This window comes from Arachis ipaensis, chromosome B4 (genome assembly GCF_059453495.1).
Source record: "Arachis ipaensis isolate K30076 ecotype BB chromosome B4, ASM5945349v1, whole genome shotgun sequence".
Classification (NCBI taxonomy): Eukaryota; Viridiplantae; Streptophyta; class Magnoliopsida; order Fabales; family Fabaceae; genus Arachis; species Arachis ipaensis.
Genome location: NC_142439.1, coordinates 89,888,830 through 89,898,916, shown reverse-complemented (window position 1 = coordinate 89,898,916; position 10,087 = coordinate 89,888,830). Strand labels below are relative to the sequence as shown.

At 40.8% G+C, this 10,087-nt stretch overlaps 1 non-coding gene across 1 annotated transcript; it reads left to right on the top strand.

Annotated features, from left to right (window-relative positions):
• The first annotated feature begins 6,517 nt into the window (after positions 1–6,517).
• Positions 6,518–6,621, top strand: LOC148568318 (small nucleolar RNA R71). Its single transcript, XR_015882454.1, has one exon. It is a non-coding gene; the product is annotated as a small nucleolar RNA R71 (small nucleolar RNA).
• The last annotated feature ends 3,466 nt before the right edge of the window (positions 6,622–10,087 follow it).

Genomic DNA, 10,087 nt, shown 5'->3' with positions numbered 1-10,087 from the left:
CATGTAAAATGCATAATGTATGCTTGAATCAAGGTGTAAGTGAATATCTACCCAAAACTAGCTTATTTCCTAAGAAAATGCATGAAACTATCCTAAAAACAGTAAAGAAAAGGTCAGTGAAACTGGCCAAAATGCCCTGGCATCACAACACCAAACTTAAAGCTTGCTTGTCCCTAAGCAAGTACTGGAACAAGAGAATGATGAATGGGATACCAAGAGAAATGAGTCATTCTTGTGGAAGTCATGTCCCTGGTTTTTTGGTGGTTTCATGCATAGCAACTTAGGTTCATTCCTGGCTTTCAGACCTTTATCATATCCTAGAATACTCACTATGATTGCATCCCATGAAACTTTTATTTATTGATCCTTTTGTTGTTATTTCAGGGCTTATTTGTGTTCTTAGGCTAAGTGTTCTGTAAAGGGGCAACTCTTTAAAATAAGCTTTCAGCCAACACTCCCGAACCAGTTGGTTCAAGGTGCTAGGTGTTGAAGCACCCCTAAGGACTTACTTGCTCAAGTCTCTCCCCCATACATGCACACCACAGGCATGTAGTTTATTCTTTTTCTTTTCTTGAGGCCTTGGTGTCCAGCACCTCTTTGGGTTACTAAATGTTCTGTGGTGAGGGTTACTCTTGATAGTGGACTTTCAGCTGATAATCCCGAATTAGTTAACCCAAGTTACCAAGTGATAAAGCACCCCTAAGAGCTTATTCATCCAAGTAGATCCCTCACACAGGAACACCACAGACACATGCCTCAAGATTTAAAACCATTGGTGCCTAGCCTTATTGCTTAGTCTTTTTCTTTTATTCCTCAACTTTGATTGTTCTTTCCCTTTTTCTTATTAGGATCTTCTTATTTATCTAGTCTCATGGGGTGTGTCTCAAGTATAGTATTCATGACAGATAGTTGTCTTCCCACCTTATGGTTGAACCAAATTAGCTAACTTACGATCACACCAAAAACTCATGAATGCACTTCCATATTATGAGCTCCACTCTGGTCTTTTTTTAAAAACACACTCATTCTCTTTTTCATTTGATTTAAAGGGACAAACATACAATTAAGTAAGGAGATGGTGTAGTAACATAAAGACTAGCACACAGAGACTTTCTTCAACACCAAAAACTTAAAAGACAGAATTGAAAAAGGTTCCAACTACGAGTATCTATTAATCAAAAGTGGATTCGGACTTCCAATTTTCAACAATTCTGAGTACAATGGAATTAAGTGACAATACAACCTTCGGGTGATGATTTCTAGTTGCTCTCTTTCTTTGTCATCATCCTAGTCCTTGCTACTTCACTTCCTTGGGTGAAGATGCACTATTTCCTCATAAGATTCCTGTAAAGTTATTAGAAGTTGCTTGTTCCCAAAGCACTTGAGACATAGTTAGCTTGTATGTGTGCTTGTGGCTGTTGAACTTACTTTGATGTGCGAACACCAAACTTAGTTCCTTGCCCAGTACAAAACATTGCATATATGCAAAGAACCTCATATCTTGTTGTTAATATAACAATTATTACTAAAGTCTAACTACATCTAAGTGGTTTTCCTTGATTGGTTGGAGCTAGCAATGTGTTTTGGGAGTGGGGTGTAATTCTAATGTCTTTGGTAGAACACCAAACTTAGAATCACACTTTCACTCTTGACTTGTTTTGGTGTGGAACACCAAACTTAGCTCCTCGCAATACCAGGGGAAACAACTTGTGATCCTTATTGAAATATAGATGAAAAGGAAACTACCTGAGGTTGGGTTGCCTCCCAACAGAGCGCTCTTTTATCGTCGCTAGCTCGACGGTTCCTCCTTTACTTGAGGTGGTAATTTACTTTGGGGTGTTCCCCCATGTTGCCCAGATAATGCTTGAGTCTTTGTCCATTCACTGTAAAAGTCCTTTCAGAGCCTTCATCCATGATTTCGATATGTCCATAAGGCGAAACTCTTGTGACAAGAAAAGGTTCGGACCACCTTGATTTGAGTTTTCCTGGGAATAGTCTCAATTTGGAATTGTAGAGGAGTACTCGTTGCCCCTTTTTGAAACTCCTAGGTGCAAGATGCAGGTCATGTCTTCTCTTTGCCTTCTCTTTATACATCTTGGTGTTTTCATAGGCTTGTGACCTGAATTCCTCCATCTCTTGCAGCTGCAAGATCCTCTTTGCACCAGCAGCAATGCTGTCAAAGTTTAGTATCTTGATAGCCCAGAGAGCCTTGTGCTCCAGCTCCAGTGGTAAGTGACAAGCTTTCCCATAAACCAGTTGATAAGGGGACATCCCCAGTGGTGTTTTGAATGCTGTTCTGTATGCCCAAAGAGCATCATCCAGCTTCTTCGACCAATCCTTTCTTGATGCACCCACAGTCTTTTCCAGAATCTTCTTTAGCTCTCTGTTGGATATCTCAGTTTATCCACTTGTTTGGGGATGATATGGCGTAGCTACCTTATGTTTTACCCCATATCGTAGGAGAAGATCTTCTAGTGGTTTGTTACAAAAATGGCTCCCTCCATCATTGATGAGTGCTCGTGGGACTCCAAACCGGCTAAAGATATTCTTCCTAAGGAAGTTCATGACAACCTTGTTATCATTTGTTTGGGTTACAATAGCCTCTACCCACTTGGAGACGTAATCTACTGCCACCAAAATGTAATTGTTTGCATATGAGGTTGGGAATGGTCCCATGAAATCGATTCCCCACACATCAAACAGTTCCAGTTCCAAGATGAAATTCTGTGGCATCTCATTTCTTTTGGGCAAGTTTCCAGATCTTTGGCATTCATTGCAGCTCCTTACCAGTTCTTTTGCATCTTTGAAAAGGGTAGGCCAAAAGAATCCGCTTTGTAACACTTTTGCTGCAGTTCTGTCTCCTCCAAAGTGTCCTCCATAACGTGAGCCGTGGCAGTTCCATAGGACCTCTCGTCCTTCTTCTTCTGAAACACATCTTCTAAGGATCCCATCTGAACACTTCTTGAAGAGATATGGCTCATCCCAGACAAAGTATTTTGCATCATTCATGAGCTTCCTTTTTTGATGTTTATTTATCTCTGGAGGAAATGCTCCAGATGCCTTGAAGTTGGCAATGTCTGCGAACCATGGTGCTTTGTGAACTGTCATCAACTGCTCATCCGGGAAGAGCTCGTTCACACTTGTATCATGTGTTCCACCTTTATCATGAGGGATCCTGGATAGATGATTTGCTACCTTGTTTTCCACTCTTTTCTTGTCTCTGATTTCAATATTGAATTCCTGCAACAATAAGATCCATCTTATTAGTCTTGGTTTTGATTCTTGCTTGGCAAACAAATATTTAAGTGCTGTGTGATCTGTAAAAACAATCACTTTAGCACCAATTAGGTATGATCTAAACTTGTCAAATGCAAAAACTATTGCTAGTAATTCCTTTTCAGTAGTGGTATAATTTCTCTGAGTATCATTAAGAACTTTGCTAGCATAGTATATCACATGGACTAAGTTGTCTTTCCTCTGTCCTAACACTGTCCCAACTGCAAAATCAGATGCATCACACATCAATTCAAACGGTAAATTCCAATCAGGTGGGAAAATGATAGGAGCAGAGGACAACCTCATTTTCAAATTTTCAAAGGCTAACATGCATGTTTCATCAAAGATGAATGGTGTATCAGATATAAGGAGATTGCTTAAGGGCTTGGCTATCTTTGAAAAATCTTTAATAAATCTTCTGTAGAAACCAGCATGCCCCAAAAAACTCCTAATTGCCTTGACATCACTGGGTGGAGGCAGTTTTTCAATGAGTTCTACTTTAGCTCTGTCAACCTCAATGCCTTGGTTAGAAACCTTGTGACCCAGGACTATTCCTCCTGTCACTATAAAGTGACATTTCTCCCAGTTCAAGACCAAATTGGTCTCTTGGCATCTTTTCAATACCAAGGCGAGGTGATGTAGACAACTAGGGAAGGAATCTCCGAATACCGAGAAATCATCCATAAAAACTTCAATGAATTTTTCTATCATATCTGAAAAGATAGAAAGCATGCAGCGTTGGAAAATTGCAGGTGCATTACATAGCCCAAATGGCATGCGCCTGTAGGCAAACACTCCATATGGGCAAGTGAATGAGGTTTTCTCTTGATCTCTGGGATCAACCACTATTTGGTTATATCCCGAATAACCGTCGAGAAAACAATAATATGCGTGCCCTGCAAGTCTTTCCAACATCTGATCCGTGAATGGAAGGGGGAAATGGTCTTTTCGTGTAGCCTCATTGAGCTTCCTGTAGTCTATGCACATCTGCCATCCTGTGACTGTCCTTGTAGGAATTAATTCGTTCTTCTCATTGGAAACCACGGTGATTCCTCCTTTTTTTGGGACAACATGTACGGGGCTAACCCAGCGGCTGTCTGAGATCGGGTAGATCACCCCTCTCTGCCATAACTTCATAACTTCTTTCTGTACTACTTCCTTCATGATAGGGTTCAACCTCCTTTGGGATTGAATGGATGGTTTGGCATCGTCTTCCAGTAGTATCTTGTGCATGCATATGGCTGAACTTATCCCCTTTAGGTCAGCAAGAGTCCAACCAATGGCATCTTTGTGTTGTCGCAGTACTTTGAGCAATTCTTCCTCTTGATCTTGGCTGAGGCATGAACTTATGATCACTGGGTAACTTTCATGTTCTCCTAAGTATGCATATTTGAGAGTGAGTGGTAGTGCTTTAAGTTCAAGTTTGGGTGCTTCTGACTTTTCGTTTTCTTCCTTTGGTGCACCTTGTATATGAATCTTTGCTGTTGCAACCTCTTCACTTGATTCAGATTCCTCATCTACCAATCTCTCAGGTTCTTCAGGTTCTTCTTCTTCAAAATTCTCTTGCACTTCCTCCTCAAGTACATCTAACCTCATGCATTCCCCCAATTGTTCTGGTGGGTAACTCATGCCCTTGAACACATTAAATGTCATCTTTTCATTGTGTAGTCTTAAGGTAAGATCACCTTTTTGGACATCAATGACAGCTCCAGCAGTGGCCAAGAACGGCCTTCCCAGGATGATGGAAGCCTTGGCTTCCTCCTGCATGTCCAGCACTACAAAGTCCGCTGGGAAGATAAAACTTCCCACTTTCACCAGCAAATCTTCTACGACGCCATGCGGAAATTTGAACGATCTGTCTGCCAATTGTAGGGCCATTTTTGTTGGTTTAGCCTCCTCTATCTTCATCTTCCTCATCATAGCTACTGACATCAAGTTGATGCTGGCTCCTAAGTCACAAAGGGCTTTCTCCACTGTGATTTTCCCTATAATGCAAGGGATCTAAAAACTCCCAGGATCCTTCAATTTCTGGGGCAGTTTGTGCTGAATGATAGCACTGCATTCTTCTGTTAGTATCACTGTCTCGTTGTTCTTCCAACTTCTTTTCTTAGTCATGAGCTCCTTCAAGAACTTGGCGTAGAGTGGCATTTGTTCTATTGCTTCAGCAAAGGGTATGTTGATTTACAGCTTCTTGAAAATTTCCAAAAATCTTGAAAACTGATTGTCATCTCCCTTCTTCTTTAGTTGCTGAGGGTATGGGACTCTTGGGATGTCTGGTTTCAGCACTCCTCCCCCTTTTTGTGAACTCAAAGTCGGAACTTGAGCTTCGTCCTGCTCTTCTTCCTCTTTATTTGAGTCCTCTTCTTGTGGTTTCTGGGGGGTTTCCTTCAGTTCCTTCCCACTCCGAAGGGTGATAGCCTGACACTCCTCCCTTTTGGTTGAGTTAGTTTTACTGCGAAGGTTGTGCCTGGGAATTTGCTTGAATAAATAGCCAATTTGTGTTTCAAGTTTCTTGATGGCAGCATCCTGATTCTGCATATTTGACTGCACTTCCTCTCTGAATGCTTTACTGTCCTGGATGTCCTTGCATATACCTTCAAGTAGATTTTCAATCCTTGAGATTCTTTCATCAAATGATGATAGGTCAGGTTGAGGAGGGTTGTTCTGGCCTTGATATGAATATGGAGAGGTGTTGTTATTGGGATGTTGATATGGTCTAGATGTGAAGTGTTGGTGGGCTGCATTGTTTGGATTTGGGCGTCTTTGATCAAGGCTTTGGTCTTGTTGATTTCCCCACCCAAAGTTTGGGTGATTCCTCCATCCAGGGTTGTAATTCTTGGAGTATGGATCATGGTTCTGCCTAGGTGAATTCCCAATGTAGCTGGCTTGCTCCTGACTACCCTCTGCTTCTTAATTCACTCCTTCTTGGGTTGTTGATGAAGTGGAGATTGCTACTACTTGGTTCCTCTCCATCTTCTTGGTGAGGTCAGCCAGCTGCTGGGTAATGAGCTTGTTTTGGGCCAGCAGAGCATCTACATTGTTTAGCTCCATTACTCCTCTTGTGTTCCCTCTTTCGGAAGCATATAAGTATTCGTTCTCTGCTACTGTTTCAATGACATCTATAGCCTCCTCAATGGTTTTCTTCTTATTCAAAAATCCTCCGGATGAATGGTCTACGGCCTTCTTTGACTCATAAGAGAGTCCTTCATAGAAAATGTGCAGCTGCACCCATTCGTTGAACATGTCAGGTGGACACCTCCTTGTTAGGTCTTTAAACCTCTCCCATGCCTCATATAGAGTCTCACCATCTTGTTGCCTGAAAGTTTGGACCTCAGCTCTCAGCCTATTGATTCTTTGAGGAGGGTAAAATCTTGCTAAGAATTTATTCACCATGTCTTCCCAAGTTGTCAAGCTTTCCCTTGGGAAAGATTCCAGCCACTTGGCTGCCTTATCCCTGAGTGAGAATGGAAATAAGAGCAGTCTATAGGCGCCAGGATGAACACCATTAGACTTCACTGTGTCACATATTCTCAGGAAGGTGGTTAAATGTTGATTTGGGTCCTCTTGGCCACTTCCTCCGAACGAACAGTTATTCTGCACAAGGGTGATGAGCTGTGGCTTCAGTTCAAAATTGTTGTCATGGATGGTTAGCTTTTGAATGCTACTTCCACAGTTTCCTGGGTTTGGATTGATGTAAGAGCCTAAAACTCTTTTATCCTCCCCAGCATGATTTGCTCGACCTCTTCCGCCATGGTTGTGAGCCTCTTCTTCATGATGGTTTTCCATGTTTTCTTCCATGTTTGGTTTAAAGTATTCCTCAAAGTGTTCCTCCTCTTCTTCAGCACCAACTACACGTTTGTCTCTTGCCTCCCTCCTTAGTCTAAGGAAGGTTCTCTCAAGTTCAGAATCAAAGGAAGTTGAAGCCCCGCTTCTTCTCCCTGTCATACAACCAACAAGTACAAGCAAAGAGAATAGGTGCAGAAAGTATATCTATCAGAATTACTGTTAGTCTGAGTGATGCAATATATCAAACAGTTAGTGGGTTAGTGCAATGAAGTGTAAATAACAAAGAAAAAGTAGGGGTAAGGGAAGAAATTAACTAAAACAGGAAGTAAATAACTCAAACAGAAATTTAAATCAAACAAAATTAAAATGCTCAATCTAGTTATCCTCCAATCTAATCATTGTTGATGCACAATCAATCCCCGGCAACGGCGCCATAGACTTGATGCACGGAAAACTTGTCTCATAACAAATTTCCTTCGGCAAGTGTACCGAATTTGTCGTCAAGTAAAAACTCACAATAGAGTGAGGTCGAATCCCACAAGGTTTGATTGATCAAGCAACTTTAATTAGAGGAATGTTCTAGTTGAGCGAATCAGAATTGACTTGAGAATTGCAGAAAATTAAATGGCGGGAAAATAAATGGCAGAAAGTAAATTGCAGAATCTTAAATGGAAATGGGGGAATTGCTCATAAATGTAAATGACAGAAATTAAAGAGAATGGGTAAGATCAGAAATGGGGAGTTCTTTGGGCTTAGGAGATGTTGCATTCTCCGGATCAATCTCATTTACATCTCTTCCTCAATCAATGCACTCATTGATCTCCTTGGCAATCTTAAGTAATTGAATTACAATTTCTTGTAATTCAATCTCTCAAATCTTTATCAATAGCCAATTCCTTGGTCAATTGCTCATGAGAAGAGATGAAGTATGGTCACTGATTATACCACATGCATTTCCCAAATCAAGCATTGAGAGGATTATAGTCACGTATCCATCCAAGCCCAATTTGGTCCAGCATGAGAAAGCATTTCTAGCTTGATCTCTTCATTCCTCTTCCAAGGTTCAGAAGAGATCCAAGTATGAATAGTTTCTTTTCCAAGATAACTTCCCAATTGGATGAAGATCGAAAGCTTTCAAGTAAAATCAAGAGAAAAGATAGAAGAAGAATAATGAAAACTAGTATTGATCCATCAAATTACAACAGAGCTCCCTAACCCAATGAAAGGGGTTTAGTTGTTCATAGCTCTGGAAAGTGAAAACAAAGATGGAGAATACATAATGAAAACTAGAAGTGCAGAGAAAGTAAATACAGGCAGTAGTTCTATGCTATTTTCCTCTCTCCCGGAACTCCCAAAATAATTCAAAGCTACTCCTATATATACTAATCTTCTCATCTTCTAGTTGGCTCTTCAAGTCTTGGGCCTTTGGATCTTGAGTTTGAAGCAGTTCTTTTCTTCATTTGGGCTTGGCTTTACTTGCAGAGAGAAAGTGTGAAGTGGGCAGAGACTTTAGCTCAAGGCGTTAGGGGTGTTAACGTTTAGTGAAAATAAGAGTTCGAGAACGTTAGTGGTGATGACACATCATCTTAGCCTAGTTTCACTAGTCTTTTTCCTTTGTTTTCATTTAGTTTTATGCACTTTCTTAAGCCATAAGTAAGCCAATTGGGTTGAATTTCATGTTTCCTTTGATTCAATTAACCATGGATAAATTGATGCATTTTCATGAGTTTTTATGCCATAATTGCTCATATGACAAGAAGAAGAACAACTCTCATGATTATGGCATAGCTTTGATACAATTGTTGATTGATGATAGGTGGAATAAAGCTTGGAAGAAGGTTGCAAGAATGGGCTTGAAAAGAGGGATCAACGTTTGAGCTAACATTTGCCTCAAACGTTAACTCAAACGTGAGAAGCAGATGAAGAACACCCTGGAGAAGAGCCAACATTTGCGCCAACGTTTGCCTCAAACGTTGAGGCAAACGTTGGGTGAAGAAGAAGCAGGGGAAGGCAACGTTTGCGCCAACGTTTGCCTCAAACGTGAGGTCAAACATTGGCGCCAAAGAGAAGAGAAAGAGCACTCCTGGGCATGGCAACATTTGAGCCAACGTTTACCTCAAACATGAGGTCAAACGTTGGCTACATTTTGGCAAGGAAGAGCATGGCAAAGCACCCCTGATTGATGGTTTAGAGGAGCCACGTTTGCGCCAACGTTTGCCTCAAACGTTGGCCAAAAAGGGAGCTTGGGAAGACCCACGTTTGAGCTCACGTTTGACCTCAAACGTTGGCTCAAACGTGGATGACAGCAAATGGGCATCTGCATAATGCCTCACACAAGGGACGTCTGAGTCAACGTTTGCCTCAAACGTTGACTCAAACGTGAATGGTTCATGGCCCGGTTCACTAATGGATTTCTTCCCAACACCAAGAACAATCAACGGAGGCTATTATCAACCCAATTCCATCAAGGCTAAAGGCCCAATTCAAGGCTTAATGATCATTTGAAGAAAGTGTATAAATAGCTTAGGATTTGAAGTTTTAAGGGAGCTTTTCTTTTTAGAGTTTTCTTGAAGAATTTTCATAGTATTCAAAGTAGAGAGCTTTTGGGTTTTGAGCTGTTTGGAGATTCTAAGTTTTGGGGAAGGAGAATTGAATTCTCTTCCTCTTAGTTTTCTTGTTTTTCAATTTCATCTACACTTGTCTTGAATCTTGGGTTGAAGAATTGAGGAAATTCTGTCTCAATCTCATCTTGAGATCTCTCTCTGTTTTGATTTACTGCATCATTGAGAATTTGCGATTTCACTTCTTTTCTTCTACTGCTGGATCTTTACTTTTCTTGCAATTGAATTCTGAATTTGGATCTAGGAAGACATTGAGATCTAGACTTGGTTATCTAGTCTCTTGGGTCATGAGATCTAAAATTTCCTTTTATTTCTCTGTTGAACGCTTCTTCAAGCAATTTACATTTTCTGTTTGAGATCTACTGAAATTAAATTCATCTTTTACTTCCCTGCTTGTTGCAATT